This window comes from Lissotriton helveticus, chromosome 4_1 (assembly GCF_964261635.1).
Source record: "Lissotriton helveticus chromosome 4_1, aLisHel1.1, whole genome shotgun sequence".
Lineage (NCBI taxonomy): Eukaryota > Metazoa > Chordata > Amphibia > Caudata > Salamandridae > Lissotriton > Lissotriton helveticus.
The window spans coordinates 186,966,385-186,985,263 of record NC_136063.1 but is presented as its reverse complement, the minus strand read 5'-3'; the positions used below and the strand labels follow the sequence as shown (position 1 = coordinate 186,985,263).

The window sequence follows — 18,879 nt, the reverse complement described above, 5'->3', positions numbered from 1 at the left end:
CAATCTCAGCCTGTAAACAGAAACCAGACGAAGATACTAGTGATTTTTATTCTAGATTTGAGAAATGTTTTAGCATCAACAGTGGTTTGAAGACGAGTAGTGAGTCATACCCTCATCTTTTTGTTACTAAACTAGTCGAGAATTCAAGTCCACAAGTTAAAAATAGAGTTTTGAAAGTCGAGAGTACCTGGCAAGCTAATACTCCGTCCCAAATGCTCCAGATGCTCCAGTATCACCAGAATAGAATCAGGGAAGAGCAAGAACACGAAAGGAAACGTATGAAAGACACGAAAATGAAAGTATTAGTTGCACAATCTGTTCCACCGGACAGTCAGAAGAGGGGTCCAAATCAAGCCAGTCATCCTGCAGTTCCTGTTAAAGGGACCTGCAATTATTGTAAACAGCCAGGTCATTTTATAAACGAGTGTGCAGTTCTGAAACACAACATAGCCACTGGTAAGACTAAAGAAAGACCACGTCCGCCTAGACAAGAACAAGTTTCACAGACTTCCCAGTTACCACAGAATACACCACAGACAGTTACAGCACCGCAGCCTATAGCTGCAACACAGCATGTTACACAGCAGATGTACCAGTATGCACAGTCCGAGTATCCAGAGTACCAGCCGTATTCATGAAACAGCCTAGAGAGGGAGGTAGGCTTGCCTCTCATCGAGATTCCTGTAGATCAAGAGGGTCCCTATGTTCACAGTCAAGTATTAGGGAAAGACAGAAAGTTTCTGATTGATACAGGGGCAAGTAGGACTACTATCAGTCATGACGAGGTTCCAGGGGCTCCGCTCTCAGGCTCTAGAAATATTTCCCTTGGATTTTCAGGAAAGCCAATTGTTAACGAGATTTCCAAACCAGTTACTCTAGAAGTAGGTCCATTGTCCCGAACTACTGATCTATTGCTTACGAAGTCATGTCCAGAAAATTTGTTAGGTATTAAAACATTAAAAGAATTAGGTGCAGTTATTTGCTGCTCCCCAGAAGGAATACGTTTGTTTTTACGTGACTTTAAGGGTCACTATGTATTACGTGATTTTGATCCAAGATTATTGAATGTTCCGCAGCATCTATGGGCACAAGGTCCAACTGATGTTGGTTTTATGCAAATCACACCCCATCGTGTGACTCTCAAACCAGGTGTAGTGTTACCACGAATCCGACAGTACAGATTGCCACCTGAGGCTGTAGCAGCCTTATCCAAAATTATTGACGAGCTCATTGCTCAAGGAGTGGTTGTAGAAACTGACTCCAATGTATGTAATTCTCCTATCATTCCAGTCATGAAACGTACTGATCCAAATGCACCTCCAGTATATCGATTAGTGATTGACCTTCGAGAACTTAATAAATGTATCATTCCCCAGTACCCAGTTGTCCCAAATATTTCATCCCTATTGACAGCTATTGATTCTGAAGCTACATTTTTTACTGTAATCGACCTCAAGAATGCATTTTTCAGTGTCCCCATTCATCCAGACAGTCAGTTTCTTTTCGGATTCTGTTTAAATGGAAGGAGCTATAAATTCACACGAGCTCCTCAAGGTTTCACAGAAAGTCCTAGTATTTACAGTCAAGCACTTAAGAGACAACTAGACAATATTCACATGCCAACTGACACTGCCCTGCTCCAGTATGTCGATGATCTACTGATCACAGCCCGTTCTGAACGTGCCTGCGAGCGTGCGTCACTTACAGTCCTGTATTTCCTAGCCGAGATGGGGCACAAGGTGTCCCCTTCGAAGCTTCAATTCTGTGTCCAGCAAGTGATCTACTTAGGCCACTTACTGTCCAAGAGGGGTAGGCAGTTGACACCTGACCGTATCCAGTTAATAGCGAGTCTTCCTCAGCCCAAGACCCAGAAGGAGGTACGAGCTTTTATCGGCCTCACTTCTTATTGCCGACAATGGATTCCTCAGTATGCATTTCTAGCCAAGCCACTGATACAGTTAACGACACAGGAGGCAGCCGTATCGACTGTCCTCCCTTGGACCCAGGAACATACACTTGCTTTTAATGAGTTAAAGAAAGCTTTATGTCAAGCTCCTGTTCTAGCTACTCCGAACTACAGTAAGCCTTTTACACTTTTTGTCACAGAACGTGATGGTACAGCATTATCTGTTCTCACACAAGATCAAGCAGGACAATACAAGCCCTGTGCTTATTTTTCGAGCACATTAGATCCAGTAGCCCAGGCTCTGCCTGCGTGCCTCAAGTCAGTTGCAGCCACAGCACTAGCTATCAGACAAAGTGATTCCATAGTGTTAGGACATTCCCTGACAGTACAAGTTCCACACTCCGTGGAAGTTCTTTTAAACCGAACCCAGACTCAGCACTTGACCATTGCACGTTTAACAGGTTATGAATTAACACTGTTCCAGCCACACATAGAAATCAGACGCTGCAACGTTCTAAATCCTGCTACACTGTTACCGTCAGTTACTTCAAATCCGGCCACACATGACTGTGTGGAAGTCATTAACACTATGACTAAGCCAAGACAAGACCTGACAGACATTGCTTTACCTAATCCCGACCTGACACTTTATGTGGATGGTTCATGTATGAGAACTAGTACAGGAGAACTAGTAGCCGCGTATGCAGTGACTACTGAAACTGAAGTTATAGAAACACACCGTATTGACACCCTGTCTGCTCAAGCAGCAGAGCTAGTTGCTCTGACCCAAGCCTGCATACGTGCCAAGAACCTGAAAGTAAACATTTACACAGATTCACGTTATGCATTCGGAGTCGTACACGACTTTGGAGTGCTCTGGCAAGAAAGAGGTTTTAGGACTTCTCATGGAACCAAGATTCAGCATGGTCTCCTCATTCAAGCTCTGTTAGATGCAATACATTTACCGACAGCTATCGCTATCATGAAGTGCAAAGCACATACGAAAGTCACTGACATTATTTCCCAAGGTAACGATCTAGCAGATCGAACAGCCAAGTTTACAGCCCAGACTCCAGACATTCCAGTTAACGCAACACTGACACACACTCCAGATCCGACTACATGTATGACAGTTAAGGACCCTACACAAGATGTCATAGACATACAGTTACATGCTACTCCTGAAGAAATCAAGAAATGGTCCGAACAAGGAGGGGTCCAGACAGATCAGGGATGGGTGACGAAGGGAAAGGCCACATGGTTTCGCCCCGACTCAATGGTTCAAGTCATTATTAATACCGCACATAGTCCTGCACATTTAGGAGAAAAAGCCATGTTAGACAGTATCCAGAACATTTGGTTCAACAAGCATTTACGAGCTGCAGCCAAGCAGAAAGTCCGTACCTGTATGATATGTTGTCAGTTCAATCCAGGTAAAAGTGTCCCGGTGGAACAAGGGGGATTCCAGCCTCCTGACCACCCTTTTGAGGTCCTCCAGATGGATTATATTCAGATGGAGCGATGTCGAGGTTTCAAGTATGTCCTTGTAGTTGTATGCGCTTTGTCCAGGTGGACAGAGGCATATCCAGTCCCAGATTACACTGCCGCGACCACTGCCAAGCAGTTGGTTCGTGAATTTTTCCCCCGTTATGGACTCCCTAGGGTCGTGTATTCAGACAACGGCCAGCCATTCTCATCAGAGTTAATGAAGCATGTTTCCCTTCTGTTAGGGTACCAGTGGAAGTTTCATTGTGTACGCCATCCTGAAGCAGCAGGTCTCGTAGAGAGACATAACCAGACATTAAAAATCCGTCTTGCCAAAGTCTGTAAAGAGAAAGGTGTAGACTGGCTAGTAGCTCTGCCAGTCGCCCTATTTTATATGCGCATGGTCGCACATTCCAGATCAGGTCTGTCCCCTTATGAGGTCGTATTCGGCCGCCCCCCGAACATGTGGGGTACACCTAGACCCCGAAGTATTACAGATGTTTCCAGTAATATGCTGACAGATTACCTAGCTTCCTTGATGTCTGCCCTCCACTCTTGTCGTTCACAGGTTGCCGCCGCATTTCCAGACAATACCGAGGTGAAACCGCATGAAATCGTTCCAGGAAGTCTAGTCCTTGTGAGGAATTTTGATTGTTCAAGTCCGCTGGAGCCCCGCTGGAAACTGCCTCAACTTGTCCTTCTGACCACCCGCACGGCCGTGAAACTGGAAGGCCGCAAGGGGTGGGTCCACCTGTCTCACGTCAAGAAGTTTCATGGACTCCGAGAAAAAACTTTTTCCAAGAACATTTTTAAGGACTGCCAGAATTCTAAAAACTGCCCTATTCTCAAGGACTGTCCCGCTATTGACTTGGACTCAAAGCCCTCCCTGTTAGAGGAAACTCCGCAGCAGGAGTATAAAAAGAAGCTCCGGTCTAGTAAAATAAGTCAGCCAGTTTAATTGTCTAAGTCCCCCTCGGGTGAAGCGGTTAGACAGGTTTCTGACATGTATGAGATAGACCCCCATAGTGAGAGAGTTAGTCAAAACTCCATCAGATGTATTGTTATTTTATGTTTTCTTCTATTTTTGAGTTTGATGGTTACCTGCACAAGTTATGCATTGCATTTATGTTTTTCAATTTCTCATGTAAATAAGTTTTCTAATGCTACAGTAGAACACACATTTAGTGATCTGCCTCCTCACGAGCTATCCTATCGTCTTGCTATGCGCAATAACACATTTATCCGTATGTTACACTATTCACACCAGACCAGCAATGCCACTAATTGTTGGGTGTGTGGTCGACTCCCCCCTTTCCAGACACCGAAGGGAGTTCTGCCACTCTTTCCTTATCCGTTTTCACATAATGGTTCGTGTGGAGCATGGTCCATGTTAACGTCATCCTCCAATGATATGTCCCTTCTGAATAGTACATGTTTTCCAGACAAGCAAGGTCTCACCCATAGAACCGGGTTAGACCTAGAAAATGAAGTTTATAATTTAGGTAATTATTCTTCGACTTTTATGGTCCTGAATGTTCAGTCTGATACTACTCCAGACTTACCTGCTATTTCAGTACTACCAGTCAAAGGCGAATTATGTGTCCGAAAAAATGGTTCCGCACATGTAGGACATAGTGATTGTACTACTATTGTCAAGTATAGTGACAGTGGGAAATCTATTTTCAAAGCCTCACGTCATTCTTATTTTGTTTGTGGTCAGACCGCATATGTTCGTCTGCCCCTCGATTGGGATGGAACATGTAACATTGCCTTCCTACTGCCACCAGTTTTCCTAGCCCCATCCGATTATCATAGAAACACACATCTAGTACACATTAGACATAGAAGGGAGATTGAGTCCCCGATTGTCGATCAAACTGAAACTGCTCTAGAACAATATACAGACTTCAATAGAGGTTTCTTCTTCTTTATAGGACCTATCCAGAATAGTAAGTTAATCCGTAAGTTAACCAGAACCCTTGAAGCAGTAGTGAATGAGACTACTTCTGCTCTAGGTAACTTAACCGAAGAGCAATCTGCTATGAGATTTGTCGTGCTCCAAAATCGTCTCGTTCTTGACGTCATACTGGCCGATAGAGGAGGAGCATGTAGAGTCATCGGATCTAGTTGCTGCATTTTCATTCCTAATAACGCGCCGTCTGTTTATTCAGCTATAACCAGACTTCATAAAATTGCCCATCAGTTACACCAGAATCCAGGCACCTGGACATGGTCCGGTTGGCTCTGGAGTATAATCTCTGCCTGGGGATGGAAAGTATTGTCATTCCTAGGTATAGCAGTAATGATCATTTTCAGTTGCTGCCTCTGTTTACAATGTGGCCCTGCGATTTGCGGCATTTGTGCTACATCCTGTATTCCAAGTCCTAGTCCTAAGTCCCGTTCCAAGACAATTCGAGACGAGCAAATGATACTGTATGAAATGATAGATGGTATCATGAATATTGATGTTTCCTGATGGAAACGTAGTGACAAGGAGGGAATGTGGAAAAGTAAATTTTGCCGTGTTCTGTGTCCCTACGTGTTCCCCATCTTATGTTATATGTGCATGATTAATATGCATATGTATTCCCTTATGATCGATTAAAGACGCAATTTTAGTTGTGTCCATCTCTAGTATGCCAGTTTTCAGTTCTCGTTAAAGCTACGAGTATTAGGCCTATGTAAAGTTATGTTGCCACGTTTTACAGTGTGCACGTTAATTCATTGAAAAGTCTCCGTTTCTAGGCCTCAAAAGGGCCCGGACTCAGATTCAGCTCCTGTCTCCTGAACCCTCTCCGAGGAGCGATACAGCCCCCACCTGTAGGCCTGACCTTTAGCTTACTTTCATGCCTCACAGTGCCCGGCTCGGCCTGGCTCTGCCTGCCAGTCTGCCAAGAGTATGTTATGATTCTAGTTATCAGTCCAGCCCTCCTTCTCTGCATTCCTAAAGCTACTGAATCGCATCAATAGTTTCAGTCATCGTCTAGCCTTTACGTCTCCATGTAAGAGAAATACTGTATTAATGGTCATTTAATATTCCTCAACACGCACTACATATAGAATGATGCATGCACCAGTCTTAGAGTCTGTTAGCCTTTGCCCTGATAACTTCTGGATTCTATCAACATGTTCTCTAAACATCAGATACTAGATAGTGTTTAGGTACATGTCGCTCTGACTCTCCAGACTTTCGTCTCCTCTTCTAGCGCAGAAGTCATAGCCCCCAGTTCCTCCTAGTAACACGTCATTGCCAGCTTGCGCGCACCACTAGGTCAGAGGTCCCGGCTCCTTAGGTAGCCCCCTCCATGTTTCCGCCCCGTTTATGACATATTCTGTTACGTTTACATCACATGTCTATGTATACGCCTCTTGTTCCACCCACTTTATGCCTTATCTTTCGCGACTGCTATGAACTCCACCCACTGCTACGCCTACTATACTGAATGTAATGCAATTGTTTAACTATAAATATTGTGCACTGTTATTAAAAGTTACCCCTTATGCTCCCAGATCCTGCCCCCCGGCAGCTGCCATCCCATTCCCATGCAGGTTGTCCTGTTCCTGTCCTTTATGCCTGATTAAAACCTGCAAACTCCAGCTACCTCGAATCTTGACTCTTATTTATTGAGCTATCTGTTATTGTATATCTAGTCAAAAATAGAACAGGTATTTATTTAATTATTTATTTACCACAACCTAACTAATGTGCACGCAATCATTGAATAGTATGGACGAATTAGACATAATGGAATAATGGAGTGCATCCTACCCACCCCTATTGTAAATTCATTTTAACCACATTGCAATTTGGAGGCAATCTGGGCCTCTAGCGGAGCAACTTCTCACACATCACTGCCTAAATTAGGTACACTAGGAGTCATAATCTGATCCTTACCCCATAAGAACGTAACTAAAATTTAATGGAGGCAAAGATTGTCCACAAGTGTGGCTCATTGGCTGTCAATCACTAACATCCAAAAAAAGAGGCGATTATTGATTCTGTGTCGTACCATTAAGTGTCATGGGAAAACAAACATCAAAGAGGTTAGGACTATCAGCTCCATGCATCAAGTCAGGTTTGTAAACACGGCCAACAGTTCCTTGATTTCAAAACTTGGTCAGAGGACTTAAGGGAGAACAGGCTGATCAGCAAAAACTTATCTCTGAGTTGATTATGATACACTCCTCTCAAAGTCTTTGTTGGACTTTCGGATCCAGCTGACGCATCTTACCAAAGTAATATTCTGAAAAGGAGGAATATTCTTAAAAGGAGGAATCTTCAAAAAGGCTAGGAAACCAACGCATGGTTTTGTTTTTCAGCTGCTCGTTATTCTCCGACTGGGAACGAGATGGGACAGGAACGTTTTTAAGGAACATAACGAAAGAAGCAGCTTGTGGAGGCAAAAATACTTTTATAGCAGTAATGGATGATGGAGAAGTGGTTGAAACAGTTGGAGTCAGTCAATTAAGGGCAAGCCCCGGGTCATAAGAGTGATTAGGGACTGTGCAGAAGTTGCTCACTACTCCCTAGGTAAGATGGGGAGCGGCAATGGAGCATCATTCATTTTATTTTGGAGACAGACGCACAGTCCTTCAAAGCCTTGTACACTAGCGGACCTGCAAGGAGTTGAACCTGGGCCTGGTGGAGGCTGGAGGCAGAGGTGATGAGCCAGGGAGGAACTGCTGCATCTTGATGACTACCAGGTGGTTGTTACAAGGATCGTAACAGCAACCTCGAGACCATCCACTGGGCTGGCAGCCTGAATAGGCGTAAGACCATCTGCAGACAACCTAGAGCCTCAATAGAGAAGAAAGCAGATCAAGGCAGCAAAAAAAGGAAAATAAATAGAACGTTTTCAATTTGCAAGGCCCTGCCCCTAAGACCAGGAGAGAAAATACCTTTGGTCCCTCAACTGATGAGCCGGTGAGGATGCCAGGCGAACAAACGCTGTTACGCACCAGTAAAACACTACACCGTAAAGGAAGGAGGAGACTGGCACCATCAGAGATATATTCAAAGAGGTATAAAGAAAGCTGGCATCTCTTTCCCGCAGACATTTGGCAGTGGAGCAGAACAGAAAGGGAGCAGAGAAGAGACTGCAAAAGCTGGAGGGTCACACTGAGGAAACAGATGAGAAACTGGAAGGAAACTTGGAGGAACTAAACTGTTTGATTCCACAGGCAATATAAGTCCCTTTTGGCACTTGAAACCAAACTGAAACCCTGGATGACTTCTGCAGAGGTGTGCTTGTCAGAGACTTGGGGATCCCAGCTTAGGTGAAAGATGAAGCTGTAGCGTCGAGAATCTTGGGTTGTATCTTGAGCATGCTTGAGTTGGCTTTAGACATGATTGTGAACGTTTTCAACATTCTAACAACAAGCCCAGAAGGGGGAGCAAAGGCCACTTCTCATTACAGTTACCTTTGCTGGGATGAGAGAGCGTATATTGAAGGTGGCCACCTGAGAGATAGTGGGCTCCTACAGTTGGCCAAATTGAGTCCCCAAATGGTGTTTAGAAGAAAAGCACTGAAATCCATCAATGAGAAATTGAACTGGAGAGGAATAGAAGCCTCGGTGGGCTTCTGGTTCGAGGGAGAAAAGCACCTGCTTTCTCAAGTAGACCCAGCAAAAGGCCTTTGTGGACAAGTTAGATCAAGCTCGGTTCTGACTTCATAACTGAGTATTGCCGAGTTATCTGGGGGCGAATGTTGAGGAGCTGAGAAACATATTGATATTGATAGGCTGCAAGTCATCGGGACTCCTCTTCGGGGGAACGAGGGATAAGATGGTCTAGATCTGGTATAGCTCTGGCATTGCTCTTTTGTCTCTCTTCTCTCCCTGTCCCTCATTTGCTTTTCGGAGCTGCTGTGTTATGAAGAATATTCTGAGTTTTGAGTGTTCTGTGCTAATTCTGGGTAGCGATTCCGAGTGGCACATGGTGTAATATTCTACTGTTTTGATACGACCATGGAAGCTATATCACCCTATTCAAATCTTTGTTTCATAACAAGATTATAAAAACAAGAAGCACATTAGTTGTTCTCTACATCCCAAAACCAGGTCAGGGCAGCCATTGACAAGGCCACCTGCTCTACTTACCAGAAGCAGCTGCTTCAGATGGAATGAAGGCCGGCTAGAATGAGGCAGCGAGAAGTTGCAATTTAGTGTTGAAGGCAGTTGGGAAAGGTACTGCAGATTATTGCTGCTGTCAGAGTTGCCAGGTAGTGGAAGACAGCAGTGGTCGGCTGCAAGTGCCTGCACCTGATGGCCTACACCTGCTGGAAAACAAAACAGCATTGTTACTGGATAAGCTAAAACAGAAGCGGTTCATTCCTCCAGTATCCAAAACAGAGGCGTCTTCAATCAGGCGCATCTACATAGCCTTTCAGCAAATGCTCAGAATGGATCTCTAGCAACTGTCAGGGTTACCTTCTCCTTGTTGAAAATGTGTTCATTGGCAAGGATGCCTTAAGAGCACTACATTGCCAAGTTTCAGATGTGTAAATAAAGGACATCATCAGCTCCCCATCTTTTAAACTTGTAAAAAGTGTCCTGCAACATTAAACTGCTGGTACAGAAGATTTGAACAATTTCAATAAATTTGAAGGAGATGTATTTTACAAAGACATACCAAACAGTAACACCAGTCAGATGTATTCTTATGAGCAAAGCATAAGGAGAGAGGTGATGGTATAGCTGTTGACATGCTTTTATTTACTGCTGACGGTCTTTCTCATTAGCCTAAGTGAGAGCGCAAACATTACATGGATTAACCTCCCTTTCGCCCTGCACAACACTCAGACCCCAGCCAACTCATTTCTATTTCAAGAGCCAAGCTTCAGCATTCCTCATCCCTGATTTACACACGGTCATGATAAAGGGGGAAAGAGACACTACCAGTATGGTGCGAAAGATTGCAAAGGTAAAGGTTAGTATTGCTTTACATGTCACTAAACAGACAAAATCACCCACAGCGCCATGATGCGTACATGTAGAGATACATGTAACAAAACATCTGAAAATTCGATTACTCTGCCTGGTATCCCACTTCTGGCATGTATGGCAGGGCATTCTGGCTCAAAACAATGTGGTGGTATGCATGCAAGTCACACCACTGTATAATCGCCTGGGTCTCTGGTTTTTATTGAATACCCTTGTTTGTAGGGTTTCCCTGTTTTTGATAGCTGACCCAGGGGCTGAATATTGCAGACATTGATCATGGATAGTGAGAGGTCCATATGTCAAACCTGCTCCCAAAAAAAAAAAAAAATCCTCTTGCTTGCCATGGGGATGTCGATCACTGGGCTACAGGGGGGGGCAGAAAGACTGTTGGAGCTTTAAGGGTGGAAGTGCAGCCTAATGTCACGACGGAACAGTTGCCATACTCTTTTAAAAAGAAATATCCCTGGTAGGCTTTCAGACCTCCTTCAACCTCCTTAGGGCATGTAGAGGTTAAATACTCCAATCTTTTTCCAAGGGGTGCAGAAAGGATGTTGGTACTTTAACGGAAGGTAGGGCATATGGCCTAAGGCAGACTGACCCCAAACCCATTTTTTTTCTAAAACATCAAGTGATCTAGTTGCCTTTCAAAGGGGACATGGTCCCCTTTCCAGCTGTACCTCTGCAGTGTCCATTGCTGTTTTGGGGGCAGTATTATGTCTCCTGTGCATTGATCAAAATAAAAACAGTCCGAGCCTTCCCTGGTTTCCTGACAATCTTTTGAAGTAAGTATTCCTTGTGCCTGCCCATGAAGGATTCGCTTTCTGATAGGGCTTGATGTACTGTTCATGTAAAACACACTACAAAGGTAGTGCGCATGGCATAAATGATTTGCTATGTTTACTAAATAGGTTTATTCAGCTAACAACAAAATAACTTGAATGCAAACGTTTGTGATCCAGTGTCACTTCAGGTAGTGAGCGAATGAGGTCTTGCAACAATTTGGCACACGTTTTCTTTGAGTCTTACATCTGTTCCCCTGAACCCTTGAAATTTAAACTTAGAAATGGTCAGTCACTCAAGCCTGATCTTATATTAAACTTGATGGCCAAAAGTTTCACTTTATAGCTCCAAACACAGACTCAGTGAAAAGGAGACACCGCCTCATTGATGTATGCTGTGCTTGCACTAATAAACATGTACAGTATACAAGCATCCTAAAGTATATCCTTTGAATATCAAACCAGGCGGGTTGTGGGAACCATGTTTTGGGGTCCTTAAGGGCCTTCGTAAAACTCTGGACGTGCTTCCTATTCCTGCTATTCCTGTGACATCTCACCTTGATTACGGAAATATACTAAACCTGGGTTCCAAGGCTGTATGTTTGAATAGACTTCAGTGTCTACAAAACGCAGCCGCGCGGCTGGTCCTCATGCAACCGAGGCTGGCCTCCTCTAGGAAGGCTGTGGCAACCCTTCACTGGCTTCCCATCATGGAAAGGGTGTTGTTTAAGGCACTCTGCGTATGTCATTGCATCTCCCAGGGAACGGGAATGCATATTTGGCTGACTTGATCAGACGCTATACTCCCACAAGGCAACTTAGATCCTGTGGGACGGGCTTGCTACTTGTTCCCAAGGTCATGAGGGCTAGGATGGGTGGCCGGTCGTTTCGCCTTCTGGCTCCTCAGAACTGGAACAAACTTCCTCTGAGCCTCCGGCTAGAGGTCTCAGAGGCTAGGTTCAGGAAAGACCTGAAAACACATCTTTTTCAGCGCCTGTAGGGTCTTTTGATTTGTCCAGGTTCTTCGGTAGTCAAGTTCTTCTGCAGTCAGCTCCTCATCATAGCGCGGGGACACACCAGTGGGTGTAACCAGGCGCTCTATAAATGTTCATATTATTATTATTATTATTATTATTATAGGTTTTCATTGGACATTTACACTTTGCACACACTGGCGCATGTTGGGGATTAAAGATTATGAACATTTGAGCTCTTTTGTGCGTCTCGTTGGCAGGTTGTTCTGGGACTGAGCCCCACGCATCATATGCTAGCCTTTGGTTCTGTCACATAACCGGCATAGATGTAAAGGTATAAAATCGAATTCCAGTCACATTTCAGATGCACCTCTTGGAGGTCAGTATGGCTGGGGCTGAGATAGTCATATGTCTGCTGATCTCCGATAGACTGTGCATTCTGATTCATACCTGACATGCAGATGTCTCAGAGTCAACCAGGTGAAGCGTCCACTCAGTCAGACGTCATGCCCATGCCTCTAAAATGTTACAAGTACTTGGGATAGTCGGATGGGGTGCAGTCGGTTTAGGGTGATATATGGCACCTTAGAGTTGTTTGGCTAGGCAGTTTTAACATTGCCAGTTCTTGTTGAAGGTTTGAGGGCTGGGCTTGTTAATCACATGTAATGACGATGCTTGTGTAGGGTCAAGAGGTGGGCGCAGTTGATCACATACTGAGCTGGTTTCTACCGACGGATGGAAAATGTAGACTGCCAGTATTGTATCAAACCAGTATCTACAGGACTTGTAAGCTGCTTCGCAGCTAGTTATGTCATGTTGGTGCCCAGAGTAACCAGCAGGACAGGGATCAGCCATTCACACATCGACTCAATGTTTATATTAGGCTACTAATGTTGGGACATAGGCACATAGACAGTCCTGACTGACGGTAGGGCTTAGCCTCCGCTACCAGTTGGGTTCATATCTTTATAGGGGGAGTATGAAGAGGGGGGGTCTCAGGCCCAATTAGCCAAAGGTTGGGATCTTGTTGCACTCTAGTCAGTTATATACTATGCTGGTAATGCTAGCGGGCTAATATGGCTTCGGTGTGGCCATTCACTCCAAGGTTATGCCTCTGAAAGAAGGGTAATCTCTGGCCAACGTGGCCATATTTTGAAAAAGTCCCTCCGAGCGGATGGTGGCCGTGTCTGAGCAGAACATTGCAGCCTCAGCGTCTCAGAGCAGGTGAAAGGGGTTAACAGACAATAAAGTTACTCATGATGCTGTGATGCCCATCAGGTATGCATGTTAGTTTATCAAAGATCTGTATGCTGTGGAAATTGAATTCCTTTAGACTCCAGTTTACAAAGAGGCCAATAGTCAGAGGTCTGCCAAAGTACCTCGTATTTATTATTGTCGCTTGGATACACATATTTACAGAGCAAGGGTGGCTATGAAAAGAGTGGACATCATACAAAGATCTGCAAGGTTATTTATACATGCGGCACTACCTGGGTATGTGCAAAATATTTACAGAAGGATCCATCCCTGATTTGGTAACAAGGATATGGAATGGATGGAAATCTCATATGCTGACAGACAATCGAACAAATGAGTATAAACAGTATTAGTGGACATTGCTTGTTCCTTCTCATACATTGACAGACAATAAAACAGTCCACTATATACTTTGCAAGTGGATCACAGCTAAGCCTCAGAGCAAAGAGCAGGTATGTTAACACCAGGTGTGTAAAGGTACGAGAAAAGTACAACTGTTTGTGCTGACTTGAAACCATAGTAGAAAGGCACCAAAGTTTGTGATTCAACATCTCTGGAAAATAAAAAAATTGAAAGAATTGATGTTCAGAATAGCGAATAAAAATTTGTTTTTCACAATAAATCTCATGGGTTTCCTGTACATTTCTACCTTGAATGTAACTTCATGTTGTGCTGCCTTTAGATATTGGAAACTGTGGCTTGTACTACTGCCTTTAGATCATAGAAGCTGGGGTCAGTACTGAAAAGTGTTCAGCCGCCCTATGACTACTTGAGATTGACTCAGTGGGGATTTATTTGTTTATGTAACTCTAGGTCCGTTTTCCATATGTATTGTCAAAACACAGTATTTGATGCATGTATGAGCCCACCCTTTATGCTGTCTTCCATGGCAGTACCAGACAGGCAGAGTAATCTAATTTTCAAATGTTTTGTTTAATGTATCTCTACATGTACGCATCATGGCGCTGTGGGTGATTTTGTCTCTATAGTGACATGTAAAGCAAAACTAACCTTTACCTTTGCAATCTTTCGCACCACACTGGTAGTGTCTCTTTCCCCCTTTAACATGACCGTGTGTGAATCAAGGATGAGTAATGCTGAAACTTGGGTCTTGAAATAGAAATGAGTTGGCTGGGGTCCGGGTGTTGTGCAGGGCGAAAGGGAGGTTAATCCATGTAATGTTTGCGCTCTCACTTAGGGTAATGAGAAAGACCATCAGCAGTAAACAAAAGCATGTCAACAGCTATACCATCACCTCTCTCCTTATGCTTTGCTCATAAGGATAAATCTGACTGGTGTTACGGTTTGGTATGTCTTAGTAAAATGCATCTCCTTCAAGTTGTATGAAATTGTTCAAATCTTCTGTGCCAGCAGTTAAATGTCGCAGGACACTTTTTACAGGTTCAAAAGATGGGGAGCTGATGATGTCCCTAATTTCCACCTCTTAAACTTGGCAATGTAGTGCTCTTAAGGCATCCTTGCCAATGAACACATTTTCAACAAGGAGAAGGTAACTCTGACAGTTGCTAGAGATCCATTCTGATTCTGATCCATTTTTAATAGGGAGAGGTTTGAGACTGCTGGGTGGTAGGAATTTGGTGGCTTCTGGACAAGAAAATGTTGTGGGATCCACACAAGTCGCACCACTCTGGACTTTCCCGAAAGTCTAGTATTAAGAAATGTCTACATTTAGTAGGTTTCCCTGGGTGGTTGTCGAACCCAGGCCTAATTAGCGCAGCTACCCACCTCACTAAAATGGGTCAATATTGGTGGTGAAAATTGTAAGTTTCCTTTTTGCGTTTTGGGCCTATAACAGGAGATGGTAAGCCTATCCACACAAGAGGGGTACCATTTTTATTGGGAAATGTGGGAATACAAAATAGAAGAATAGTTGCTATTAATTATATTTCTGTCCATTTTTTTTTAAATCCAAGCCATTTTGCAGGAAAGGACACAATTCCACCTGAATCAAATGACAGTACGGATAATCCCAAATTCAGAGTTGCATAAATAACCACTATTGCTAAATGCTCTGGGTACGTCTTTTTGGGCAACCAACAAACAATATATATCACTGAGACCAGAAGGGTCTGACAAATGTTACAGTAGATTATTTTAGTAGATAAGCAATAGGGGCACAACATTAAATATGAAAAGTTTTTTCCTGCTCATTTTCTAGATGTCAAGGATTAGTTTTCTTTGCTAAAACCACGACCGATCTACATGAAAGCCCCTTGCTGAATTTAGAAATGTAAAGCTTTTTATGGGTTCAGCCATGGGTTTCACTCCATTTTCCACCGCAAACTGCAAGTAGTCAAAACCACAGAAAATAGGGAAAACCGACTGCCTCTTAGTAAAATGCAAAAGACTGTGGGAAAACAGCTTTTTTACATTTATGCTTGCTCCTTGTGTTAATGGCATTTTTTGGGGAAAAATATGCTTTCATGCACAGCACTTTTTCCTCCCCGAAAAAGAAGGGTTATATTTTGGCCATTTTCTAGGTTTCCGCAACAGGAATCCGAAACCATGGGTGCCTTTTAATTCTAAAGGGACCCAATGTTTTGAATTTCTGTGGCGGGAATTGAGAAAATGTGGGGAGACAGAGGAACGCAAATTTGGCTTTGATACCTTCTGTGGCAAACATTATATGAATGGTTAAGCGTGATCCACCTCAGACATCTATAAAGGGGTTCAGAAAGGGGCAAAAGGGAATCAATCAATCAATCAGGTCATTTGTAGAGCGCACTACTCACCCGTAGGGTCTCAAGGCGCTGGGAGGGGGGGGGTGCCGCTACTGCTCGAACAGCCAGGTCTTGAGCTTCTTCCTGAAGGAGAGGTGGTCTTGGGTCAGGCGCAGATTGGTCGGAAGTGAGTTCCAGGTCTTGGCGGCCAGGTAGGAGAAGGATCTTCCTCCTGTTGTCGCTCTTCGAATGCGGGGGACGGCGGCGAGGGCGTGGTTGGTTGATCTGAGGAGGCGCTTGGGAGTGTAGAAGTTGATCCGGTTGTTGAGGTAGCTCGGGCCTTGGTCGTGTAGGGCTTTGTGCGCGTGGGTGAGGAGCCGGAAGGTGATTCTCTTGTTGACCGGGAGCCAGTGCAGATCTCTCAGGTGTCCGGAGATGTGGCTGCGTCGGGGGATGTCGAGGATGAGTCTCGCCGAGGCGTTCTGGATCCGCTGGAGTCTCTTCTGGAGTTTGGCAGTGGTTCCGGCGTAGAGGGCGTTACCGTAGTCCAATCGGCTGGTGACGAGGGCTTGGGTGACCGTCTTCCTCGTCTCGGTGGGGATCCATCGGAAGATCTTACGTAGCATGCGCAGGATGTTGAAGCATGACGAGGAGACGGCGTTGACTTGTCTGGTCATGGAGAGGGAGGAGTCCAGGATGAAGCCCAGGTTGCGTGCGTGGTCCGTCGGTTTGGGTGCGGTGCCCAGGGCGGGGGGCCACCAGGAGTCGTCCCAGGCGGAGGGCGTGGAGCCCAGGATGAGGACCTCCGTCTTGTCTGAGTTCAGTTTCAGGCGGCTGGTCGTCATCCATTCGGCTACGTTTCTCATCCCTTCGTGCAGGTTGGCTCTGGCGGTGGAGGGGTCGTTGGTCAGGGAGAGGATCAGCTGGGTGTCGTCGGCGTAGGAGATGATGTTCAGGTTGTGTTGGCGTGCGATGGCCGCGAGGGGGCTCATGTAGACGTTGAAGAGGGTTGGGCTCAGCGAGGATCCTTGGGGTACGCCGCAGATGACTTTGGTGGCCTCTGACTTGTATGGTGGTAGGCGGACTCTTTGTGTTCTTCCGTCGAGGAAGGAGGTGATCCATTCCAGTGCAGGTTATGGTACAGATTTGTAACTTCCCCCCTAAATATATAGGTAACAAACAAGAGTCAACCTAAACCCCTTTAGGCTCAAAAATGAAAGCAATTTCATTCTTTAAAATCCATAACTTAAAAACCCACAGATGAAGACCGAAACTGCTGTTTCCACTGCATCCACAGTCTCAAACGCATGATGTTCCAATTATCAATATAGATCAGCTAACATGCTACGTATCATTCCTTTATATACACAATCAACAGATAGTCCAATTAATAAATAGACCTACGTGTTCCCTCAAGCCGAAATTATTAAGAGAGTTTAGTAGCTTTTCATGAGCTGTAGCACTATAATCGCGTGATCAGATTTTAAGAACCAAAAACCGGGACATTCAGAGACAAATGTAAGACTAATTGTTGGCATGAATGCTGAAGGACTACAACACAGCAACACCCGACATAGAAAGACCACAATGCCACAGGACACAAACATGCATTAAATGAGACAACAAACAAGATAGACAAAACAAATCAGTATTTAAGCTCAATCTGTGTTTCTACATGGGGAGCAGAATAGGGGGGTGAAATATCCTTGAAACAGTGATGGGAATTATATGCATTTCTCAGCGGTAATCAGAAAGGAAACAATCATGCCCTCTTTCTTGTTTGATATATTATATTGTGCTTAAAGTCGGTTACCTGACACCCATCAGATAAAAACACTCCAGAATGTAACATATGTCAAAGGCGTGATAACAGGGCAATTGCTTTAAAATGTATGTTTTCACTTTTTCACACACTTGCCAGACCCTTTCTCGAAAACTGAGATATGTATATTTGTTACCACAAATTGTTGTGATCTCGGAACAGTCCTTGAAAACAAAATGTGGGGAATCTCAGACGTCTGGTCACCCTAACAATAGAACTGCGGTCTTATCTCACAACAGGCCGCTGCTCACAAAATAGTTATGACACCTTGTCATCCCCATTGTCCTTATATTACGATCTTCATAATAAATAATAATATCAAACATACACAACTGTGAGGCTTTTTGTTCGAAGTATTAAATCGTACTAATTTTGTAGCAACCTACGTTTTTTGTGCCTTTAGTTCCCATTTTTTAAAAATATATAGATCTCAGAGTTTAGTGCCTTATAACCAGACTCCAAGATTCCCAGAACAATGCCTGGAACAATCGTGAACAGTGCGCCCCCCCATTCTACCCATTAACACACACTGGACACACTAAGAATCAACATTCTGTGTACTGCACGTTGAGTGGGATTGGGGCTGCACTAACGGCCCCACTTGCTTTGCATACACTACACTAGTCTACTCATTCTGCTGATCCAAGCCGCTAGCCTATAGGAATGATTCCTCACAGCTGGTGTTAATCCCAACCCCACCTCCACCAAGGTTCCATAAGCTCATTCAGCATGTCCCACCACAGGGCCCTAGGGCTCCACCTTTTCACAGTGCACACTCCCCTCATATGTCTTTCTTCCGCTTGCGCCCATGCATGTCACTTCGCCAGGCAGCATATGCGGGAGCCCTAGGGTACAACCAGTGTACAGCTACCCTGCGTTGCCCAACAAAAAGCCTAGAGAGGTGAATCGGCATCTAATCTCTCCCTGTTTCAGACGCGGTATTAGCCCCAACAGACAATGGCGAATTGTGTTGTCTATGGAGTTGGTGGTTGTCCTGACCAGGTTCGTCACCACCTCCCTCTAGAATTCTCAA

The 18,879-nt window shown here is 44.5% G+C and overlaps 1 protein-coding gene across 3 annotated transcripts in view; it reads right to left on the bottom strand.

The window, feature by feature from the left end:
- Positions 1-18,879, bottom strand: part of TSNARE1 (t-SNARE domain containing 1) — a 1,194,676-nt gene that overhangs the window by 1,154,065 nt on the left and 21,732 nt on the right. Inside the window, exon 2 of one of the 3 annotated variants that reach the window (XM_078686668.1) lies at positions 9,491-9,666. The exons of 1 other annotated variant lie outside the window; for it this stretch is intronic. The gene's annotated coding sequence lies outside the window, so the exon portion shown is untranslated. Of the gene's footprint in view, positions 1-9,490; positions 9,670-18,879 lie in introns of all 3 variants that reach the window. One more of the 3 variants, XM_078686667.1, reaches the window with a different exon arrangement.